This window comes from Marmota flaviventris, chromosome X (genome assembly GCF_047511675.1).
Source record: "Marmota flaviventris isolate mMarFla1 chromosome X, mMarFla1.hap1, whole genome shotgun sequence".
Lineage (NCBI taxonomy): Eukaryota > Metazoa > Chordata > Mammalia > Rodentia > Sciuridae > Marmota > Marmota flaviventris.
The window spans coordinates 88,827,332-88,852,308 of record NC_092518.1 but is presented as its reverse complement, the minus strand read 5'-3'; the positions used below and the strand labels follow the sequence as shown (position 1 = coordinate 88,852,308).

The 24,977-nt window shown below is 40.6% G+C and overlaps 1 long non-coding RNA gene across 2 annotated transcripts in view; it reads left to right on the top strand.

Moving 5' to 3' along the window:
- The window catches only part of LOC114089551 (uncharacterized), a 48,465-nt gene that overhangs the window by 12,900 nt on the left and 10,588 nt on the right, over positions 1-24,977 (top strand). Inside the window, exons 4-6 of one of the 2 annotated variants that reach the window (XR_011705580.1) lie at positions 3,276-3,391; positions 18,353-18,393; positions 18,920-19,113. This is a non-coding gene — a long non-coding RNA (uncharacterized lncRNA). The remainder of the gene's footprint in view (positions 1-3,275; positions 3,392-18,352; positions 18,394-18,919; positions 19,114-24,977) is intronic. The other variant, XR_004618702.2, reaches the window with a different exon arrangement.

The following is a 24,977-nucleotide window of genomic DNA, read 5'->3' as shown; positions in this document are numbered from 1 at the left end:
AATGCTAAGGCTATTGGTCTTAACTGGTATGGTGATTAGGTATCTGGAAGGTGACTTGTTTGTTGGTGGGACCAATAACATTCTGATTGGTTCTGTCCTTTTTGCTGTTGAGTTTGAAATTCTCTGTAGTTTCTACTCAGGTCTGTGTGCCTTCTCTTTTCCTGCCCCTCTGGATCAAAGGGTTTTGTTGGTTGGCTGTTTGGAATGTTTTTACAGAGCAGTCCATTACTATACATCTACTTAGAGAAGCCTTTTAGGGACCCATTGTCTTAACTGCCTTCCTAGATCTTACTGTCTAATATTCTACCTATTCACTAGCAATATTGATTTTGAATAAATATAGTTAATATTTTTAGCCATTTTTCCCTTCAAAAAAACCTTAAAAGACACTGTACTTTAAACATCTTAGCAGAGACAAATACAATCCAAATTATCTACTAAGGCAAAAATGTGTTAATAATTTAAAAAAATACCTTTACTTTTGTCCTACTAACAAATTAAAATTGGCTAACTTCTCAAATATTTAAAGTCATGTGAACTGAGACCTTTGTATTTATGTCCTTTAAAAGTTTATGAGCAGCTGGGTATGGTGGTGCACATCTGTAATCCCAGGAGGCTGAAGCAGGAGGATCGCAATTTCAAAGCCAGCCTATGCAATTTAGCAAGGCCCTAAACAGCTTAGTGAGAATTTGTCTGTAAATAAAATATAAAAAAGTGCTCAGGATGTAGCTCAGTGGTTGAATGCTCCTGTGTTCAATTCCTAATACTTAAAAAAAAAATAAAAATTTATGAATATTTATTTATTAGCTAATTTGGTACCATGAGCATACAACACAATATACACATATATGCAAACATACATAAAAATGGAAAACAAAGATTTCATAGTTTTCATTTAGATTCATTATTTGCCAGTTTCTTAAAACTAATCTTTTGATATAATTACTATAATCCTAAGAAATCCTTAGTCTAAATCTGTAATTCCAGATTTAGATTTAACTTAGTTGAAACAAAGCAGAAAATATAAATCTCAGAGACACAAAACAGTCTAAACATCACTGAAAGGGGTAGAGGCAAAGGTCTGTTAAAAGAAAAAGGTTTAAAAATGAGGCATGCTATTCAGGCTTAAGTTAATAACCTCTACCAATATTTTAAGAGCTAAGCAGTAGCGGGAGAAACCTTTACAAATGGAAATTTCTTTTGTAAAGGGTTGGAAAAATCATATTTTAGTTGATAAGTCATTCTGTCATAGGAGAGTGGGGAGTGGGGAACTGAAGCTATAAACATTGGTTCTTGTGTTCTGACAAAAGAAAATTTAAAGTCAGATACTAAACGTCATGCAAGAGAATTTTATTATAAGTAAAGGTAAAGTGGAAGCAAAGTTAGAGTAGGGTGAAAGCAGATTAAGGCTTAAGCAGAGAGCACTCTTGAGAGAATGGGCCATTTCTGTTCAGAGAGCAATAAAGGAAACAGTGTTGTCTCCATATTTATTACTGTCTGGTGTTTACCAGGAGAACCAAGGTCCTCCTTCATGTCCGGTGGTGGAGTTTTGGGCCATAATTTGTTCTCTCCAGAACTATCATGGTGGCCATCCCATTGGGGGGGGGGGCTTCATCTACAAGTCAATCCTATGTTAATGTGGGGACTGGACTCAGTGGCCAAACAGATGTTACCTTAGAGGTCCTGAGTTAATAAAGAAACGTCACTTCTAGGATATATGGAGGCACCTATGGCCACAACTCCTAGCTTTACCCTGACCTCAGTGGACCCTGTAAAAGAGTTAGTTCCATTAATCCTTTCTTCTTGATGCATTTCCCCAATTAGCTTCTTTTGTTTCTATTTGCTTATTGTCAAGGTCTTTTGTACCAATGTTTTGCTACAGGTTATCTGCTACAAGTTTTCACTCAACTGTCTTGGCAGTAACTTAAAACTTTAAAAAATAACTTTTGGCCTTGCTATATACTAAAATGCTCATTACTTACTTACCACTACCTAACAATTCTGGTCTGACTTGGTTTTCAGTCAGAGTTAGCCCTTCAAAGAGTAGGGCATAAGGCACTTTCTATGCCCACCCACACTGGTAAAGCCTCTTTTGAGTTTCCAAAACTTTTTCTTCCTGCTTTAGTTTATCACAGGATTTAGTCATTTTAGAAAGAGCTTGCTTTAAAATTTAAAACATTTCCCATTGTATCAGAATTTAAAAAAGCTGGTCAGAAATTTATGTATGTTTTTTCCATTTGTCTTACCTGAGGACTCCAGATCAGCACACAAGAAAACCTATTTGGAAATATTAAATAGTCCACATCTATTAAGCAAGTGGAGACACCATAATCATCAAACATAAAACTAGTTGGAGTGCTAGATGGGAGATGGGGTTTTTCTCTAAACACTATCTCCTCCCTTGAATAGTGGCCGTGCCTCTTCTTATATTTTGGACTAAAAGGGACAAGGTTGCAATGATCAGAAGAAAGAAGCAAAAAAGCAAAAAGGCAGATTTACACAATGGGATTGCAGAAGAAAAGACCAAATGCTAGCAAATAGTGTTCTAACAAAGATTCTGAAATAAAGGATATCCAAATTAACCAGCTCAAAATAAAGACGAACCATCAACCAAACAATAAAATTCTAGTAGGGATTGTCAATACCAGCTATCAGATTTTTTTTTTTTTTTTTTGCTTTAATTCAGTCACCATGAATACAGACTAATAGCAGACTAACAAAAGAACACATGACACAATTATATTGAACTAGAATCCACCTTCAGGTACATATATATCATTTTTTTTCTTAGTTATAAGTTCATAGCTATAAATAGACAAAGCCAAAATTGTTCCTAGGGAGCACCTATACAAAATTAGTGCTTTCCATTCTTATGCAAATAACAAAATAGATTTCCTCAAACCACCCAGTTTTCTCTGTGTATCTTATGACCCTTCTTTGCTAATTGGCAGCACAAAGTTACAGAATCTGAACTTCCTTGTCACAAAAATGGGCAGAAGCCCAAATTGGTTCAAAAGAATCCAACTTGGCTCAAAAGAGCCCCAAACAACAAGGAAAAGGAAGGGCAAGGCCTGACATGCACTGCCAGGGAGAACTTGCCATAGGTCAGACTTTGGGGTCCATAGAGTCCCAAAAGTTCCATTTCTCTGTTTCACTAAATGATGGTAAAAAGCAGCTGATGCTGTCCCAAGGTGAAAATAAAGGGAGAGACCCTGAAAGGAATTTAATTTTGGCAGCTGCATGGCCCCCCTCTTTTTCTGCTCTCTTCATTTCAGGATTGGCCAGCTGTGAATGGCAAAGGCCCAAACAGTGATACCACCGTTACCATGACGTCCTTGCTTCCCTGAATGCTGAAGTGTAACGCCCTGAATGCTGAAGAATAACATCAGAGGCAAGTGTAGAGTGGAAACTAAAAGGCTTTATTAAAGGATACCAGAGGAAGAAGGGGACCTAAAAGGCCAAATCTGTGCAAAGGGGCTTCTCCCTTTTATATCTAAGATCTTCTTTTGTTCTTCTACATTCCTGTCCTTTATTTTTTGCTTATCTCCCTCTACCCTGCATGTGGTGGGGGATGCAGGTGGGAACCAAATGGTGAAAGACTGGTGGGTGATGGGGTGGGGGAGGGGGAGGAGTGATCTGGGCAGGAAGGGCCTAGGGTGATTTGATTAGCATCTCCCTGTCTTGCTGGGAGCTGTTTCATTTACAGTTCTTTGGGATTTGGGGGGGGGGGGGGGGGCTTGGAAACATTAACATTTTAGTCTCCCAGGTGCTGTTCTTGTTTCCCCCAGCTCAGCTCTACTCCATTTTCTTTGTTAGATATGATATTAGATCAGATTTACCTAACTACACTAACTACCTATCTTTAAATCTGGCTTCAACAGCATGTTTTCTCCTAGCACAGGTGGCCAAAGCTGTTAGTGGAGTCCTAGGACACAGGCCTGATTTCAGGGATCCAACAAATTGGGTCTGCTCACTTGCCCTAAAAGCCAAATAGGGAAGGGATAGGTGAAAACCTGAAAGAAAATTTAATCTGCGTAGCTACCCACAGGATTTTCACCATTACCCTTTCTGTTTGGTTTTTGTGGTGAGTGGCTGGACCTGATTTGTTGAATCCCTAGAGTCAGGCCTCGGGCCTTAGACTCATGTAACATTTTTATGACCTCCCAGCTGTCTGTTTTTGGTGAAATTTGACAAGTGACTCTGCTATTTTCGTAGGAGTGTTTTCCATTTTCTTTTATCTGAGTTGTTCCACATTGGATGGGATATGACGGGATAGTTTGAGTCAACATTAAGAAAACCTCTTTTTGAGCCTGTAATCCCAACAATTTAGGAGGCTGAGGCAGAAAGACCACAAGTTCAAGGTTAGCCTCAGCAACTTAGACCCTATGCAACCTAGTGAGACCTTATCTCAAAATAAAATAAGTCAAAAGATCTGGGGGTGCAGTTTAGTGGTTAAGTGCCCCTGGGTTCAATCCCCAATACAAAAAAAAAATCCTCTTTTGAGCCAATTTTAAGCAGCAGGTTTTTTGTAAAGATTAGCTCTTAGGCCAGAAAAGTACAAATTACTAATAAGAGCAAAGCGGTCCAGCCTATATAATAGATTTGAACTAATAAAGACAGTCTCTTTCATTCTGTCATCTTAAAGAAAAGCAACTTGTCTGTAAAAAGTAATCCTGTCAGATCTGCACTAGAGCACTGAGATAGGAATGAGGGGATAAAGGCAGAGATGAGGAATCTCAAAGGAAGCACCCATGAAACACTGAAATGCAGGAAGTGTCCATAAACAGGAAGTGTCCATAAACAGTGTCCATAATTAGTTCTAAGTGTACTTGGCTCATACCTTTGATGCATGCCCTTATCTGCAAAAAGTAACAGGGCAATGTACAAGTAGGGGAAACTGCTTAGCCCTACCCTGACTATACTTCTAGTCCAGCCCCTAACAATTATCCTTTTATAAATGTTAACACCCCACAACAACAGGTTGCTATTTCTCCCTCTGGAGATGACCCACATTCTCCCTTGAATGTCACCATTACCTTTTCTATTCGGTTTTTGTGGTGAGTGGCTGGACCTGATTTGTTGAATCCCCAGAGTCAGGCCTCAGGCCTTAGGCTCTGGTAACATTTTTATGACCTCCCAGCTATCTATGTTTTTGGTGGGATTTGACAAATAACTGTTATTTTTTCTCTCTGCTTTGCTTTTTACTCTCAAAATAGCCCACATTCTCCTTGAATGTGCCTCTGCTTTCCTAAATAAACCTCAGTTTATGTTCCTTTTTATTTTTTTTTTAGTTGTAGTAGGACACAATACCTTTTTTTTTTTAAATTTTTTATTGTGGGTTGTTCAAAACATTACAAATTTCTTGACATATCATATTCCACACTTTGATTCAAGTGGGTTATGAACTCCCACCTTCACCCCATACACAGATTGCAGAATCACATCAGTTACACATCCATTGATTTACATATTGCCATACTAGTGTCTGTTGTGCTCCACTGCCTTTCCCATCCTCCCCCTCCCCCCTCCCCACCTCTCCCCTCCCCTCCCCTCCTCTCTCTCTACCCCCTCCACTGTATAACCCTGAGGGTCTCCTTCCATTACCATGCAATTTCCCTTCTCTCTCCCTTTCCCTCCCACCTCTCATCCCTGTTAAATGTTAATCTTCTTCTCCTGCTCTTCCTCCCTACTCTGATCTTAGTTACTCTCCTTATATCAAAGAAGACATTTGGCATTTGTTTTTTAGGGATTGGCTAGCTTCACTTAGCATAATCTGCTCTAATGCCATCCATTTCCCTGTAAATTCTATGATTTTGTCATTTCTTAATGCAGAGTAATACTCCATTGTGTATAAATGCCACATATTTTTATCCATTCATCTATTGAAGGGCATCTAGGTTGGTTCCACAGTCTTGCTATTGTGAACTGTGCTGCTATGAACATCGATGTAGCAGTGTCCCTGTAGCATGCTCTTTTTAGGTCTTTAGGGAATAGACCAAGAAGGGGAATAGCTGGGTCAAATGGTGGCTCCATTCCCAGCTTTCCAAGAAATCTCCATACTGCTTTCCAAATTGGCTGCACCAATCTGCAGTCCCACCAGCAATGTACAAGTGTACCCTTTTCCCCACATCCTCGCCAGCACTTGTTGTTGTTTGACTTCATAATGGCTGCCAATCTTACTGGAGTGAGATGGTATCTTAGGGTGGTTTTGATTTGCATTTCTCTGACAGCTAGAGATGGTGAGCATTTTTTCATGTACTTGTTGATTGACTGTATGTCCTCCTCTGAGAAGTGTCTGTTCAGATCCTTGGCCCATTTGTTGATTGGGTTGTTTGTTCTCTTATTGTCTAATTTTTTGAGTTCTTTGTATACTCTGGATATTAGGGCTCTATCTGAAGTGTGAGGAGTAAAGATTTGTTCCCAGGGTGTAGGCTCCCTACTTACCTCTCTTATTGTTTCTTTTGCTGAGAAAAAACTTTTTAGTTTGAGTAAGTCCCATTTATTTATTCTAGTTATTAACTTTTGTGCTATGGGTGTCCTATTGAGGAATTTGGAGCCCGACCCCACAGTATGTAGATCGTAGCCAACTTTTTCTTCTATCAGACGGCGTGTCTCTGATTTGATATCAAGCTCCTTGATCCATTTTGAATTCACTTTTGTGCATGGCGAGAGAAAGGGATTCAGTTTCATTTTGTTGCATATGGATTTCCAGTTTTCCCAGCACCATTTGTTGAAGATGCTATCCTTCCTCCATTGCATGCTTTTAGCCCCTTTATCAAATATAAGATAGTTGTAGTTTTGTGGATTGGTTTCTGTGTCCTCTATTCTGTACCATTGGTCCACCCGCCTGTTTTGGTACCAGTACCATGCTGTTTTTGTTACTATTGCTCTGTAGTATAGTTTGAAGTCTGGTATCGCTATACCGCCTGATTCACACTTCCTGCTTAGCATTGTTTTTGCTATTCTGGGTCTTTTATTTTTCCATATGAATTTCATGATTGCTTTCTCTATTTCTACAAGAAATGCCGTTGGGATTTTGATTGGCATTGCATTAAACCTATAGAGAACTTTTGGTAATATCGCCATTTTGATGATGTTAGTTCTGCCTATCCATGAACAGGGTATATTTTTCCATCTTCTAAGATCTTCTTCTATTTCTCTCTTTAGGGTTCTGTAGTTTTCATTGTATAAGTCTTTCACCTCTTTTGTTAGTTTGATTCCCAAGTATTTTATTTTTTTTGAAGATATTGTGAATGGAGTGGTTGTCCTCATTTCCATTTCAGAGGATTTGTCGCTGATATGCAGGAATGCCTTTGATTTATGCGTGTTGATTTTATATCCTGCCACTTTGCTGAATTCATTTATTAGCTCTAAGAGTTTCTTTGTAGAGCCTTTTGGGTCTGCTAGGTATAGAATCATATCATCTGCAAATACTGATAATTTAAGTTCTTCTTTTCCTATTTTTATGCCTTTAATTTCTTTCGTCTAATTGCTCTGGCCAGTGTTTCGAGAACTATGTTGAACAGAAGTGGAGAGAGAGGGCATCCCTGTCTTGTTCCAGATTTTAGAGGGAATGCCTTCAGTTTTTCTCCATTCAGAATGATGCTAGCCTGAGGCTTAGCATAGATTGCTTTTACAATATTGAGGTATGTTCCTGTTATCCCTAGTTTTTCTAGAGTTTTGAACATAAAGGGATGCTGTACTTTGTTGAATGCTTTTTCCGCATCTATCGAGATGATCATATGGTTCTTATTTTTAAGTCTATTGATGTGGTGAATAACATTTATTGATTTCCGTATATTGAACCAGCCTTGCATCCCAGGGATGAATCCTACTTGATCATGGTGTACAATTTATTTGATATGTTTTTGTATCCGATTCGCCAGAATTTTATTGAGGATTTTTGCATCTAGGTTCATTAGAGATATTGGTCTGTAGTTTTCTTTCTTTGAAGTGTCTTTGTCTGGTTTAGGTATCAGGGTGATGTTGGCCTCATAGAATGAATTTGGAAGTTCTCCCTCCTTTTCTATTTCCTGAAGTAGCTTGAGAAGTATTGGTATTAGTTCTTCTTTAAAGGTTTTGTAAAATTCTGCTGTATACCCATCCGGTCCTGGGCTTTTCTTAGTTGGTAGTCTTTTTATGGTTTCTTCTATTTCCTCAATTGATATTGGTCTGTTTAGGTTTTCTATATCCTCCTGACTCAATCTGGGCAGATCATATGACTTAAGAAATTTATCTATGCCTTCACTATCTTCTAATTTATTGGAGTATAAGGATTCAAAATAGTTTTTGATTATCTTCTGTATTTCTGAAGTGTCTGTTGTGATATTGCCTTTTTCATCCCGTATGCTAGTAATTTGAGTTCTCTCTCTTCTTCTCTTCACTAGCATCGCTAAGGGTCTGTCGATTTTGTTTATTTTTTCAAAGAACCAACTTTTAGTTTTGTCAATTTTTTCAATTGTTTCTTTTGTTTCGATTTCATTAATTTCAGCTCTGATTTTAATTATTTCTTGCCTTCTACTTCTTTTGCTGTTGTTTTGCTCTTCTTTTTCAAGGATTTTGAGATGAAGTATGAGATCATTTATTTGTTGGTTTTTTCTTTTTTTAAGGAATGAACTCCAAGCAATGAATTTTCCTCTTAGAACTGCTTTCAATGTGTCCCATAGATTCCGATATGTTCTGTCTGTATTTTCATTTATCTCTAAGAATTTTTTAATTTCCTCCTTGATGTCTTCTATAACCCATTGATCATTCAGTAACCTATTGTTCATTCTCCAAGTGATGTATGCTTTTTCCTTCCTTCTTTTATCGTTGATTTTCAGTTTCATTCCATTATGACCAGATAAGATGCATGGTATTATCTCTACTCCTTTATATTGTCTAAGAGTTGCCCTGTGACATAATATATGATCTATTTTTGAGAAGGATCCATGTGCTGCTGAGAAAAAAGTGTAACTGCTTGATGTTGGGTGGTATACTCTATATATGTCAATTAGGTCTAGGTTATTAATAGTGTTATTGAGTTCTATAGTTTCCTTATTCAACTTTTGTTTGGAAGATCTGTCCAGTGGCGAGAGAGGTGTGTTGAAGTCTCCCATGATTATGGTATGGTGGTCTATTAGACTCTTGAACTTGAGAAGAGTTTGTTTGACGAACATAGCTGCACCATTGTTTGGGGCATAAATATTTATGATTGTTATGTCTTGTTGGTGTATGGTTCCCTTAAGCAGTATGTAGTGTCCCTCTTTATCCCTTTTGATTAACTTTGGCTTGAAATCTATTTTATTTGCTATGAGTATGGACACTCCTGCTTGTTTCCGAAGTCCATATGAGTGATATGATTTTTCCCAACCTTTCTCCTTCAGCCTATGTATGTCTTTTCCTATCAAATGCGTCTCCTGTAGGCAGCATATTGTTGGGTCTTGTTTTGTGATCCATTCTACTAGCCTGTGTCTCTTAATTGGTGAGTTTAAGCCATTAACATTTAGGGTTATTATTGAGATATGGGTTGTTCTTCCAGCCATATTTGTTTATTTCTGTTACTAAACATGGTTTGTTTTCCTCTTTGATTATTTCCCCCCCCCTTTACTGTCCTACTTCCCACTGTTGGTTTTCATTGTTATTTTCCATTTCCTCTTCCTGTAATGCTTTGGCGAGGATGTTTTGAAGAGATGGTTTTCTAGCTGTGAATTCTTTAAACTTTTGTTTATCGTGGAAGGTTTTAATTTCATCTTCCATCCTGAAGCTTAATTTCGCTGGATACACAATTCTTGGTTGGAACCCATTTTCTTTCAGTGTTTGAAATATGTTATTCCAGGATCTTCTAGCTTTCAGAGTCTGTGTTGAAAGATCAGCTGTTATCCTGATTGGCTTACCCCTAAATGTAATCTGCTTCCTTTCTCTTGTAGCTTTTAAAATTCTCTCCTTATTCTGTATGTTGGGCATCTTCATTATAATGTGTCTAGGTGTGGATCTCTTATGATTTTGCACATTCGGCGTCCTGTAGGCTTCTAGGATTTGGGATTCTGTCTCATTCTTCAAGTCTGGGAAGTTTTCTCGTATTATTTCATTGAATAGACTGCTCATTCCTTTGGTTTGGAGCTCTGTACCTTCCTGTATCCCAATGACTCTTAAGTTTGGTCTCTTAATGTTATCCCATATTTCTTGGATGTTCTGCTCATGATTTCTTAACAGTCTTGCTGAGCTGTCTATGTTCTTTTCCAGTTGAAATACTTTGTCTTCAGTGTCTGATGTTCTATCTTCTAAGTGTTCTACTCTGCTGGTAGTATTCTCCATTGAGTTTTTAAGTTGGTTTATTGCTTCCTGCATTTCTAGGATTTCTGTTTGTTTGTTTTTTATAACCTCTATCTCCCTGTATAGTTGATCCTTTGCTTCCTGGATTTGTTTGTGTAATTCATTGTCGAAGTGATCTTTCATTGTCTGATTTTGCTGTTTAATGTCTTCCTTGATACTCCAGATCATCTGAAGCATGTATATCCTGAATTCTTTATCTGACATTCCATCTGCTGCAGCTGTTACCTCTTCTAAAGTTGAGTTGACCTGCATTGCTTGTGGTCCTTTCTTTCCTTGTCTTTTCATACTGCTTGCGTATCTTTCCTGCAGGCGCGGGCGGCGGCTCTGCTCTCTCCTTATTCCAATTGGGGTGTCGTGGCTACCACGCCGGCAGGTCACTGGGCCTGTTCTGGGCGCTGGCGGCGGCTCTGTTCTGCCCCTACTCCAATTGGGGTGACGAGTGTACCACGCCGGCAGGCCACCGGGCCTGATCCGCCGGTCGGTTGCAGGTTTGCCTACCCTGCAGGCGCGGGCGGCGGCTCTACTCTGCCCCTACTCCAAATGGGGTGATGTGTCTGTCGTACCGGCAGGCCACTGGGCCTGTCCCGCTGGTCGGTCGCAGATCTGCCCACCTTTCGGGCACGGGTTGAGGCTCTGCTCTGCCCCTACTCCAATTGGGGTGTCGTGACTACCCCGCCTGCAGGACGCTGGGCCTGTTCCTGGCACGGGCGGCGACTCTGCTCTGCCCCTACTCCAATTAGGGTGGTGTGTGTACCACGCCGGCAGGCTCCTGGGCCTGATCCGCTGGTCTGTTGCAGGTCTGCCTACCTTGGAGGCGCGGGCGGCGGATCTGCCCTGCCCCTCCTACCACGCCTGCGGACCCCTGGGCCTGATCTGCAGGTTGGTCACAGGTCTGCTCACCCTGCGGGCATGGGTGGCGGTTCCGCTCCGCCCCCACTCCAATTGGGGTCACGTGACCACCACACCGGCAGGGCCTGATCCGGGCGTGGGAGAAGGATCTGCTCTGCCCCTACTCCAGTTGGGGTGACGTGTGTACCACACTGGCAGGCCACTGGGCCTGACCCGCCAGGCTGTCACAGGTCTGTTTACCTTGCAAGCGCGAACGGCGGCTCTGCCCTGCCCCTCCTACCACGCCCATGTACCACTGGGTCGCGGGTCTGCCCACCTTGCGGGTGCGGGTGGCGGCTCCGCTCCGCACCCCTCCAATTGGGGTCACGCGGTCACCACGCTGGCGAGCCGCTGGGCCTGCTCCGGGCGCTGGCGGCGGCCCGGCTCCTCCCCTCTGGCTCGACGACTAATTGAGGAGACTCGGGTGTCTGTGCCTCACCCCCCCTACCAGGAGACCAACTGTTTCTGTCACCGCTGGTATTGATGAAGTTCTCTCCTCCGCCGCTTTCTGATGACAGCAGATCTCTGCCATGTTTGTATCCTATGCTAATGGCAGCATTACGTTCCCCTTGCCGGGCAACCAAAGCAACGGGTGAGTCCTGACCGGCCCTCAGCAGGACCCGGACCGAGAAGCAGTTTCCGCGGGCTCCTAGCCCCGGGCCAGGGAAGTTCCGGGAGCCGGAACTCGGCCGCTCCGTGCTCGGTGTAAGCTCCTATAAGTGTAGGCTCCAAGAAGCAGTCCCCGCGGGCTCAGTTCCGGGAGCCGGAATTCGGCCGCTTAGTGCTTGGTGTATGTTCTGATAGGAGCAGGATCCAAGAAGTAGCCTCCGCAGGCTCCGCGGCCCTGGGCCAGGGCGGTTCCGGGATGGTACCGGGAGCCGGAACTCGGCCGCCCCGCGCTCGGTGTTCGCTCCGATAAGATCAGGTTCTAAGAAGCACCCAGGCACTGAACCCTAGCAATCTGTCTGCAAGCCGCAGGCGAATGGCAGCCTGAAATTACCTGTTCTATGGCTGAATGAGCTGCGGTCAGTCGAAAACAGGTATGATGACGTCAGCTTTCCAACATGGTGGCTGCTGGCCTCCTCTGTGGTCTGACCGGTGTGGAGAACCGAGATGGACCGCTTCCTTCCCCCGTCTCGAACCCAGAATTCAGCCCTGAGTACGGTGCTTGCACGGCTGGCAGAAACTGCAGCGCTGTATCCCTGCGTCGCTATCTCCTCGTTTCCCAGCGCGCGCTGCAGACTCTAGCCGCGGGGCGATTTGCTGAATAAGCAGTGTTACCCTCCGTGCGACAAACCTCTCGCGTTTGAGTCCCCATAGCCGATCCTCGTGCGATGGAAATCCTTCCTCCAGGTTCCGGAGCACCCCACTATTGCTGGAAATTCCTAACAAGATATCCTTTAGCCGTCCTGACTTGTCATATTCCCACACAGTGAAGCAGCACACGGGGGCAATGCACTCCCCTCGCCGCCATCTTCCCGGGTCGTTCAATATACTATTCACAATACCTTTATTTATTTATTTTTATGTGGTGCTGAGGATAGAACCCAGGGCCTCACACATGCTAGGCGAGCACTCTACCGCTGAGCCACAATCCCAGTCCCCTCAGTCTATGTTTCTGACTGGCACATGCTGAAATTTTTTTCCATCACATATGCCAAGAGGCTTGCTGGTCCTGAATCCAGTTCCTCCTCTGTGTGAATTCCTAGTGTTAGGGAACAGACAGATGTGAATGGTGGGAACACAAGGTTAAGAGAATAACTCTATAAAGTGGGCCCACTGTGCAGATACCTACATACTTTCTTTGCCAAAAAGCAATTTGCCTGCAGCCCTGCCTGCCCTAACTGGACAGGATATGTCACATTCTTACCAAACTACCTGTTATTTGCAAGGAAATGCAAGCAGGAAATAACATTGATAAGAGGGACCCAAGTTACTTTGAAGGGAGACACTTTTGTGACCCTTTTCACAGACCAGATCCTGGAACATAGGGATAATTTCTCCTGACCATAAAACCTATAAAATGATTAACAATTCAGTTAGAACCACTTAGCCAGGCCAAGGGTAACTTCAGTTTTCATAGCAATAGATACTGATGTCACCTGCTGTCAGCCAAGAGATGGACCTGGGTGGGACTCTCTGGAAACTTCTTTGGGGTCCCCAATAAAACTTGAATACAGGGACTGGGATTGTGGCTCAGTGGTAGAGCGCTTGCCTAGCACGGGCGGGACCCGGGTTCAATCCTCAGCACCACATAAAAATAAAGGCATTGTGTTGTGTCCATCTACACCTAAAAAATAAATATTAAAAAAAAATTCTCTCTCTCTCTCTCTCTCTCTTCTCTCTCTGTTAAAAAAAAAAATCTTGAATACAGGAGAGGCACATTGTCCCTCTCCTCTCTGAGAGGACCCACTGTCTCCCTTGAGAGTGTGCCCTTTCCCTTTTCCTGTCCTTTCAATAAACTCATTCCTGTTACTCAGAGTGACATGTCTGAAATCTTTATGACATGATCACAAGAATCAGGGTTTAAAGGGTGAGTTTTCACGCTGTCTCAGTTTCTTGAAAGTCCTCAATTCTGTAACAGTAAGACAACAACATGATCAACAGCATTTTATTTATTTATTCATTAATTAGCTCTAATTAGTTATACATGACAGTAGGAAGCTCTTCGATTCATTGTATACAAATGGAGCAGAATTTTGCACTTCTCTGGTTGTATATGAAGTAGAGTCACACCATTTGTACAGTCATACATGTACCTTGGAAAATGATGTGCGTCTCATTCCAGCATCTTTCCTACCCCCTTGTCCCCTCCCCCCTCCTCTTTGCCCCATCCAAAGTTCCTGCACTCATCCCATGCCCTTCCCCATTAAGGATTAGCATCCACTTATCCAAAAAAGCATTTGGCCCCTGGTTTTTTGGGATTGGTTTATTTCGCTTAGCATGATATTCTCCAACTTCATCCATTTACCTGCAAATGCCATAATTTTATTCTCTTTTAATGCTAAGTAATATTCCATTATGTATATGTACCACAGTTTCTTTATCTATTCATCTATTGAAGGGCATCTAGGTTGGTTCCACAGTTTAGCTATTGTGAATTGTGTTGCTATAAATATTGATGTCACTGTAGTATGCTGATTTTAAGTCCTTTGGGTACAAACCTAGGAGTGGGATAGCTCAGTAAAAATGGTGGTTCCATTCCAAGTTTTCTAGGAATCTCCATACTACTTTCAGATTGGTTGCACCAATTTGCAGTCCCACCAGCAATGTGTGCCTTTTCTCCTATATTCTCACCAACATTTATTGTTGCTTGTATTCTTGATAACAATAGCATTATATTTAACTGGCAGATTTTAAAGCTTTAGAGTTACAGACTAAAAGCAATTTTAGAACAAATGAAGATTTGAATAAATCTTAACTCTTGTAGGACTTAATCAGTAGAAAACAAATTCTCTCTCTGTTTTTTTTCTTTCTTTCTTTTTTTTTTTTTTTGGTAATAGAGATTGAACCCAGGGGCCCTTAACCACTAAGCCACATCCCCAGCCCTTTTTATATTTTATTTAGAGACAGGGTCTTGATGAGTTACTTAGGGCCTCACCGAGTTGCTGAGGCTGGCTTTGAACTTGCAGTCCTCCTGCCTCTTGAGCCACTGAGATTACAGGCGTGCATCACTGTGCCCCGCTTCCAAATTCTCTTGATAAGACAAACTGTTTTTTAAAAACATTTTTTTAGTTGTGGACAGGCACAATATCTTTATTTTATTTATTTATTTTTATATGGTGCTGAGGATTGAACCCAGGGCCTCAAACATGCCAGGCAAGCACTCTGCCACTAAGCCACTACTACAGTCCCCCCATTTAGCATTTTTTAAGAACACAGTGAAGCACCTTGCTTATTACAGAACAATAAAACCTACGCAGGGGCTGTGGTTGTGGCTCAGTGGTAGAACGCTCACCTAGCACATGTGAGGTACTGGGTTGGATCCTCAGCACCTCATAAAAATAAATAAATAAAGTTATTGTGTCCAACTACAACCAAAAAAATGTTTAAAAAAACCAGCCAGTTTGTGCAGAAAACATGAAACTATAAATGAAAATTACTGGAGTTGTTTTATAAGCAACATTGAATAGATAAAGTAGATAGTAAAAGAGAGGCAGGCAGGCAGGGCATTAAGCCCCATAACAGATTCTCTAAACGTGTAGGCTAATCCATGAAATTAACCTGTAGGAACACTGCAAGCATTCCAGTTGACCCATTTGTCCCAGAGTAGTGTAAAAAGACAAGTGGGATGGACCAGAATGAAGGTTACAGACTCAAGGCCTAAAAGGGCACAACTAATTAAAGGGTCATAAGCTGAACCAATAGGCATGGCACCTTTCCAATACCTGACAAGTATAGCTGCTGACCAGTAGCCTTGGCATTTTTCTAATAACCCCTGGACTAGTACACTTAAGTGGCAACCTGCTTTCTAGTCCCCTCTTGCCCAGCAAGAGCTCTGTTTCTTTTCTTCTTACTTGAACAAACGCAACTCTTTCACTTTCTCTTGTCCCTGGGTTTCATTCTTCAAATTCTCAGGACAAGAACCTGGAAAGAAGTCACTAGTGGGTGGATAAGGTCTGCTGCAGCACTAAGTGGGCATTTGCCTGCTATGGAGATATACAACACAGGTCCCACTCACTTCCAAAGAATCCAGTCCTGGTGACTGAGACCAGCTGCTAATGCTGGAGGGCATGCCCAGTTGTGAGGAGCTGCTGCTGCTGCGGAGGGCTGTAACTTCACCAGCAACTACAGAAGCAGAGGTGGAGAACCCAGTTTCAACATCATATCCTGTATATCATGTATTTTTTTTAACAAGGTAGTTGTGAAAATAAATTTAAAACAGACACACAAGTTTTTAACAAGTTTAGATTACTGAATGAATGTGTGAACAGACTAATAGTTAATTTCTGAAAGTACTTTTAGGAGTTATGAAATTAAAAACAAAATCTCCCTAATTTTAGCTCATTATAAAATGATATTTCAGAAGTAGAAACTGTATATAGCTTATTAGCATTTTAAATCATCTGTTATTTTCTTTGACTTATCTCTGGTTTGGAGCAAGGAAAGTATAGACTCACTGATGAATTTCTAATTTTTTTCTGTATTGAGGATTAAACCGAGAGACACTTCACCACTAAGCTACATTTGCCATCCCTTTTAACTTTTTTATTTTGATACAGGGTCTCACTTAGTTGCTTAGGGTCTTGTTAAGTTGCTGAGGCTGGCCTTGAATTTGAGATCCTCCTGCCTCAGACTCCCTAGTCACTGGGATTATAGGTGTGTACCACCATGTCTGGCAGGTCACTTGTGAATTTTTAAATCTATTGAACAATTCATATTTTAAACAAACCTTGAATATCATATATAAATATAAACATCATACACTAATTAAAAGAAAATGGAGGGCTGGGGTTGTGGCTCAGTGGTAGAGTACTTGCCTAGCATGTGTGAGGCACTGGGTTTGATTCTCAGCACCTCATATAAGTAAAATAAAGGTTCATCAACAACTAAAAATTTTTTAAATAAAAAAAGTAGATGGAATATTTTTCAGGTATGAAAAGCCTAAGAGTTTTCATCTCTGGATTGAGGTTTCCTTGTAAAAACAAAATAATTTGAAATGTCACCTTTTAGAAAATTTAAATTTATTTATTTATTTTTTTGGTACTGGGGATGAGCCCAGTGTGCTTAACCACTGAGCCACATCTCATCCCTTTTATATTTAGTTAGAGATAGGGTCTCCCTGAGTTGCATGGGGCCTTGCTAAGTTGCTGAGGTCAGCTTTGAATCCTTCTGCCTTCCAGCCACTGGGATTACAGGTGTGTGCTACACTCCCAGCTTAATTTATTCATTTTAATAGTTAGCTTTACTTACAGAAATCAAGCATAGTTAACGTTTAAATTATTCTTTGCCAAAAATGTCCTCAAAGGTTGCTATATAGAGAAAACAATGGACATTATATCTCAGTATCTAGAGACCAATATATTAATTGGTTAGCAGGCCAGAAAAATTAGTTACTAGATTTTAAAGACATTTTTATTATGAACAAATTTAAATAGTGTATTATAGATTTAAAGTCATGTGAATCAAAAGGCAATTGGACTAATTTTTTTATAAGTCAATTTAGTACCATGTAAGCAGACTATATATAAGCTATATATATATATATAAACATAGGTGTATACAAGAAAAAAATTAAAACCTAGAATTAACGTTTGCTAGTTTTATAAGCCAGACATTCCATGCTAGTTTTATAAGCCAGAAATTTGCATTTCCAAAGTTGAAACTAGGAAGAAATTTGCATCTTAAAGAATGAGGTTAGCAAACTTGAACGGGGAATTTGTTTGCCAAAGATAGAAATATTTCAGAGAAAATTAAAGGCCCTAATCAGACAAAACAAAATATATATAATTTAGCCAGATGCAATGGTGCATGACTGTAATTCTAGTGACAAGGTTGAGGCAGGAGGATCACAAGTTCAAGGCCAGTTTGGGCAACTTAGTGATATACTGTCTCAAAGTAAAAGACAAAGAGGGATGAACTGTGGATGTAGCTCAGTGGTAGAACACCCTGAGTTTAACCTCCAGTATTCCCCCTCCAAAATATATAGGCAAATAGGTTTTATATTCAAATATATCTTTGAAGAAAAATGGAAGAAACTTCATTCCATCTTTAAAATCCCTGACAATTAGCAAAATTTTTAAAGGAGAGGAGGCAAGGGAATTAGTGACAAAAGGACTGGAATTATACATATGTAGATGCAGGTAGGCCTGAATGGGTAATCTTTCCATCTTTGGGCTTGTCAGTTTGGGGGGTAGTGGTCACAGTCCCTCCAACCTCCCCTCTTAGCATGAGGAATGTGTTCCCAGTTTGGGTGAGGAGTGGCATCCAAATTTTATCTATTGCAATAATTAGAGCTGAAGGTGTAGCTCAGTGGTATCGTGCCATGCATAGCATGCATGGGGCCTTGGGCTCAATCCCCAGTATCAATAAATTTAAAAACTATTTTATAATGGGTGGAAAGGGGGATGTTTTAATTCTGTTTGCATGCTTAATTTTTTGTTTCTGTCCTCAATTCATTTTGTTTACCATTGTGTCTCCTGTCCCACAGTGTCTATCCTAAGTGTGGCATTTAGAGAATAAATTTGTTGGGTGAGTAAATGAATGAATCCTCACAGGTAAACAATTCTAACAGAGAGGGGCTATAATGGAGTTTGAGCATAAGGAACTTTGTAGGACATGAGGATTAACTTTGAGCAGTTCATAGAACATTTCACTGAGTGAAGCTGTTTCCTTTCAGAATTTTCTCTTTTTTTAAATATTTTATATTATTAGTTTTAGGTGGACACAATATCTTTATTTTTATTTTTATATGGTGCTGAGAATCGATTCCAGTGCCTCATGCATGCCAGGCGAGCGCGTATTCAATTGAGCCACATCCCCAGCCCCAGTTCCAGAACTTTCTAAGTGTATTCAAAGCCATCAGAGGGCACTGCATCTGGGAACGAAATAAAGTGATGCTAGATAGCCACCAGATGGCGATATTGCAGAGAGATTTGAGCAGCAGAGGAAATGGCCAGCCCTATTCCAGCTAAGAGCCCATATTTACTTCTAAATGAGTTTTTGTGTCCTGTCCACAAAAGTTAAAGCTGTGATTTCTTTTCTTTTGTTTTGCTAGTTTTGAAACACTTCAATTCCTGCCCAAGGCTGCTCTGGGAGACATCTGGTGTTCTAGTTGGTCAGTCATTACCAGCCAGAGAAGAGAAATGATGCCAAGTATTTTTCCAGTCCTTCAGATGCTGGAATTCTAATTCCCACTCCACTGATCTGCTGTCTCCCATGTAATGCCCTTATGTGGATGGATTTAAAGAGGTGAGGAGAGAAGCAAACTTGTAAACACACATGCGCGTGCATGTGTGTGTGTGTGTATACTAATGATTGTACCCGGAGCGCTCTCTATCACTAAGTTACATTCCCCAACCCTTTTTATTATTTTATTTTGATACGGGGTCTTGCTAAATTACTGAGGCTGGCCTTGAACTTGAAATCTTCCTGCCTCAGCCTCCTGAGTTGTTGGGGTTTCAGGTATGTGCCACTGTACCCAGATAAAACTGTTATTTTTTGAGACATCAGGTACTATAGTCAGACATTTTATATAATTATTTAATTGCCATGAAACCCTGAGAGATTAATTTTATCTTTCATTTTATACCTCAGCCTGCTTCAGCAATTAATAACAGGCATTATCAGTCCTCTTTCAGTTATACCCTCATCTGACAACACATATTATTTTCAGACAGCTCCCAGACAATCTCATCATATTATTTCATTTTGAAGTACTTTTTTGCTGGGCACAGTGGCACACACCAGTAATCCCAGCAGCACAGTCTGAGGCAGGAGGGTCACAAGTTTGAAGCCAGTCTCATTAACTTAGTGAGGTCCTAAGAAACTTGGTGAGACCCTGTCTCAAATAAAAAAATAAAAAGGGCTAGAGATGTAGCTCAGTGATGAAGCATCTCTGGGTTCAATCCCCAGTACACAACAAACAAAAAAACCTCCCAAAACTCAATAGCTCTAAAAGATAAACACTCTTTAACACAAGGCAATAACATTTTAACACTAAAAAACCCTACAGTAATTCCTTAACATCATCAAATATCTAGCCCTGTTAAATTTACCTGGTTTCTCATCTTTTAAAATTGCATGTATTTTATTCAAATCAGGATTCAGACAGGTTTATAAATTGCATTTATTTAATAGATGAGTTATGAGTCTTTTTATATAGAAGGAGACTGAAGATAAGAGAAGAGTATCTATTCAGAATTCAGATAAAATTCTCTTCTGAATTAAACCTAGTACTAGATGTTGGGGGTCACAAAGATTAGGAAGATATAGTCCCTAAGGAACTCAGTTGTGTGCTCCTATTAATGTTCTGTGAGTATATTTATCACAGGACTTATCACTTATGATTAGTATGCATTTATGTGTCTATCATTCCAGGTGGTAAGTCCACTAAGAGGTAGGGATGATTTCATGTTCAACATTGCAGTTTTTATACTTAGCATAGATCTTGGCATACAACAGGGGATGGAGTAATTTTGTCTAACTGGGAATCAATAAAGAGTTTCCAGCCAGGCACAGTGGCACACACCTGTTATCTCAGTGGCTTGGGAGGCTGAGGAAGGAGGATCATGAATTCAAAGCCAGCCTCAGCAATAGCGAGGTACTCAGCCACTCAGTGAGACTCTAAGTAAAATAAAAAATAGGGCTGGGGATGTGGCTCAGTGGTTCAGTGCCTCTAAGTTCAATCCTCAGTACTAAAAGAACAAACAAACAAACAAAAAAATAAAACCAAAAACAAAAAAACAGTTTCTAGCAGGGCAGTGACAATGTAAAGTTTTCACTAGTGGTAGATAAAAGGTTGTCAGTTGATTTCAAAGCATAATGACTGGAGACAGACTATTGCAGAGTCCGGGCTAGAAAGGATGAGAGTGAGTATGGAGAGAAGATGGATTGGAGAGTTACTGAGTATGTAAATGGTCAGGATTGGGTAATTTCTTACATGCAGAGAATGAAGAGTTTCAGGCTTGGGTGATGGTGGTGTCACCAACAAATTCAGAATGAAGAGGAAAAGCAGGTTTAAGATGCGGAAGATAAGTTCAGTTTGGGACATGCTGAGGTTAAGGTGACTGTTCAGGAGATGTCATCTATAGAGATGTTTGCAACCATCTGGGTGTGGTGGTATACACCTGTAATTCTAGCGGTTTAGGAGGCTGAGGTAGGAGAATCCCAAGTTCAAAGCCAACCTCCGCAACTTAGTGAGTCCCTAAGCAACTCAGTGAGACCCTGTCTCAAAATAAAAATATAAAAAAAGGTTATTTTAAGCCAAAACTCATGAGAGAGGTCAGGAGTAAAGAACTAGGAGTCATGAGCATATAGATAGAGCTTAAAAATGGATGCCATCACTCAGGGACGGGACATGCAGCAAAACAGGAAGTGGGTTTAGGATGGAACTCTGTGGAACCTTACAAGGAAATTGAAGAATGAGAAAGAAAAGGAATAGCAAGGGGAATTGGAAGAAGACCAAGAAAGTATGGTACCACGGCAGCCAAAGGAGTTCAGGAGGTGGGCAATGGGAGTAGTTAACACTTGAGAGGCAGTTAGGGAGGTGATGGCAGAGAATAGTTGAGTATGGCTGGGGTGTGGGGCATTGTAGAAGAGTGGCAGGAGGTTAGTTCAGAAAGGTCAGTTAAGCCTTTATCCAAAAGGGCCTTGGCCACTAGGTGAAGGGGTTAAGGCTTCCTTTTGTAGGTAAATGGGAGTCACTGAGGAGATTCAAGTAGGAGTGACCTCGTTAGATCGAGGTATTTTAGAAAAGTCAGGTTGAGGCAGCATTTAGAGGAATGGGACTGGGGGCAGGCCTCATTAAGGCAAAGTAGGAATAGGTTGTGGAGGAAGGGAGAGTTTCCCAAAATCTTTAGTAGATAAAATTTGCAGCCTCCCCAACCCAAAAAATAGCTAATGCTCACTGAGCCATGTTCTAGGTAGTATTCTAAGTACATACATCGATTATCTTGCTAAATCCTTACAACCAACCTGTGAGATAGATAAGTGTCATTAATGTCATTTTATGCACAATGAAACAGGAACATAGAGATAAAGAAATTTGGTGAACAGAGCTAGTAAGTGGCAGAGCATAAATTCAAACTCAAGTGGCTTGACTTTTTATTTTTTATTTTTTTGGTACTGGGGATTGAACTCAGGGGCACTCAATCACTAAGCCACATCTCCAGCCCTATTTTGTATTTTATTTAGAGGCAGGGTCTCACTGAATTGCTTAGCTCCTCACTTTTGCTGAGGCTGGCTTTGAACTTGCAATCCTCTTGCCTCAGCCTCTTGAGCCACTGGGATTACAGGCATGTGCTGCTGCACCCAGCTAAGTGGCTTGACTCTTAACCCATACTGTTTTTTTTTTAAATAATTTTTTTTAGTTATAGATGGACACAATATCTTTATTTATTTATTTTTATGTGGTGCTGAGGATCGGACCTAGGGCTTCCCACATGCTAGGCAAGTGCTCTACCACTGAGCTACAACCCCAGCTCTTAACCCTCACTCTTAACGTCCTTGTTGTGCCATGATTGGATGTGGGAAGTGTGGGGTTGTTAGTTCGGATTAGGTTGAGCTGTACGTTATCAGATAGCCAAAATAACGATGGGTTATGTATAATTGTAATGTACCAATAAAAATATGGAAATAAATATCTCAATGTAAAAGAAAATAAAAGAAAGAGTATAGGGGCTGGGGATGTGGCTCAAGCAGTAGTGTTCTTGCCTGGCATGTGTGTGGCCCGGGTTCAGCACCACATACAAACAAAGATGTTGTGTCTGCTGAAAACTAAAAAAATAAATAAAGATTTTTTTAAAAAAAGATTACAGATCAGGGCTGAGAATATAGCTTAGTCAGTAGAGTGCTTGTTTTTTTTTTTTTTTTTAAAAAGAAAGAGTATAGTATAATGCATTAAAAAACAACAACAACAACAACAAAATAGCCACTGGCTAAACTGGATAGAAATTCATTTCTCTTTCAAAGGGTTTAGTGTCCAATCTTCAGGGTATAAGATACAACTCCAATGAGCACATTCATGTTCCAAGCAGCAAAATGCTATGTTGCAGGGGTAAGGAGAGAACAGATATTAGGTGAAAGCTAGCAGTCTTTTCTATAAGGGAGATTCCAGGACTCTGACATTTGCATAGAGGATTGCATGTAGGATGGTATCATCCCCAATTTAAGTGGAGAATGCAGGGAACCTATTAGACCTTTATGTTTGTTTTCCTAGGGCCTTTGGCTTCACCTAGAAGCAAAAGCCTGTTTATTTGTATTATTTTGGTTTTTGGTGTACTGTCCCTTTCCTATCTAACCATGCAGTTCTAGTGAGATCTTCCAATCAGTACTCTGTCTCTCTGGCAAACAATTTGATTGATTGAGGTATGGCCATGTGATCCAGGCCAGGACAATCAGAATACTTCACTTTAATTACTTTTTTTGACTTAATTGAGGAAAAAATTGTGACATGACTGGAAAATGTGTGGCCAGAAACTGCTGATGGCCCCCCTTTTTTTTAATTACTTTTTTTTTTTTAGTTGTCGATGGACCTTTATTTAATTAATTAATTTATATGTGGTGCTGAGCTCAGAACCCAGTGCCTCACACATGCTAGGTGGGTGCTCTACCACTGAGCTATAACGCCAGCCCACAGCTGATGGCCCTTTTATGGTCAAAGGGAGAAAATCTGTCTAAAATAATGCCAAAGGCTGAATGTTTTTTTCTGATAAGTGGATGCTGTTCCATAATGGGGGGGGAGGGAAGAATGGAGGACCTTTGGATTGGGAAGAGGGGAGTGAGGGGAGGGGAGGAGATATGAAGGTAGGAAAGATGGTGGAATGAGACGGACTTTATTACCCTATATACATGCATGATTATAAGATTCGTGTTCAAGTTCCTAGTCTTACTTGTCTTTGATGCCCATATGCCCCTATGATTATGTGAGGCTTCTAATAGATTCCCTCTTTTGCCCAAGTTTAAGTAGCATTTCTGTTACTTGATATCATTGAAGTCTTGATAAAAACTGTTGTAAAAGGTAATTCTAAAATCAATGTAGATGTGTTTAGGATCCGTGTGTGTATTGGTGGGAGGTGAGATTATAGTAAATAGTAACCAGGAGCAGGGAGATAGTTTATGAGACTGTTTCAGTAATCTACCTGAAGGTAATAACAATCTGAGCTAAGGCACATCAGGGGGCCAGGCTTGCCATGACCCGTTTCTTATAAGCCTTGAGCCAGCTGCCCATATCTATGGGCTGGTCATCTTTATATGGTTGCAGTGTAACTAGTCACTATTTATTATGGGCATTTTCCCTATGTCCTTAGGCATAGTTATAATAGCTGCTTAAAATTCTTGTTTGTTAATTCTGAAAATGTTGGTCATCTTGGGGTCACTTTTTATTGATTGCCTTTCTTCTTCAGTATGGGTAATATATTCCTGTTTCCTATATATCCATTCATTTTGACTTGTCTCCTGAACATTGTAGAGGATGCAAATCTGTAATTCATTTTTTCCCTATGAAAAGTATTGATTTTTGTTTTTGTTTTAGCAGACAGTTAATATAACTCAAACTCCATACTCAGTCTCTCTTATGGTAGGCACCAACTGAAATACCTATTCAGTTCTTTGAAATTTACATGGACTGTTTGAAGATGGCCCCACACACTTATAATTCAGAGGTTTGTCAGACTTTGAGGCATTTTATATGCAGAATTTAGGGCTCTACCTATCAGGCTTGGTCCATTCTAGGATTTTACCCCCACTCTTTCCAGCTTCTGTAGAAACCCTGAGCTCTGTCCTCTGATTTTCAAGTTAGTAAGATTCAATTTCAGCCAGCCACCAGAGCACTGACTGGGGCCTACTCTGTGGCTAAAAGTCTTAAAAATGGGAAGCTCATCTAGATCTGATCCCATCTTTGAAGTGTTGATTTTCTTCCAGTTTCTGCCTACTTGTCAATATTTGCAGGCAGTTATTTTTTTTTAATATTTTGTCCAGGGTATATACTTGCTATATTTGAAGGAAGATGAACTTGATGAAAGCTACTTGGTCTTTTATTGGAAGCCAAAACCTGTCAAGTCACTACTATTATTTAACCTGTGGCATATATGGCAGGAGCACTCTAGTGCAGTAAG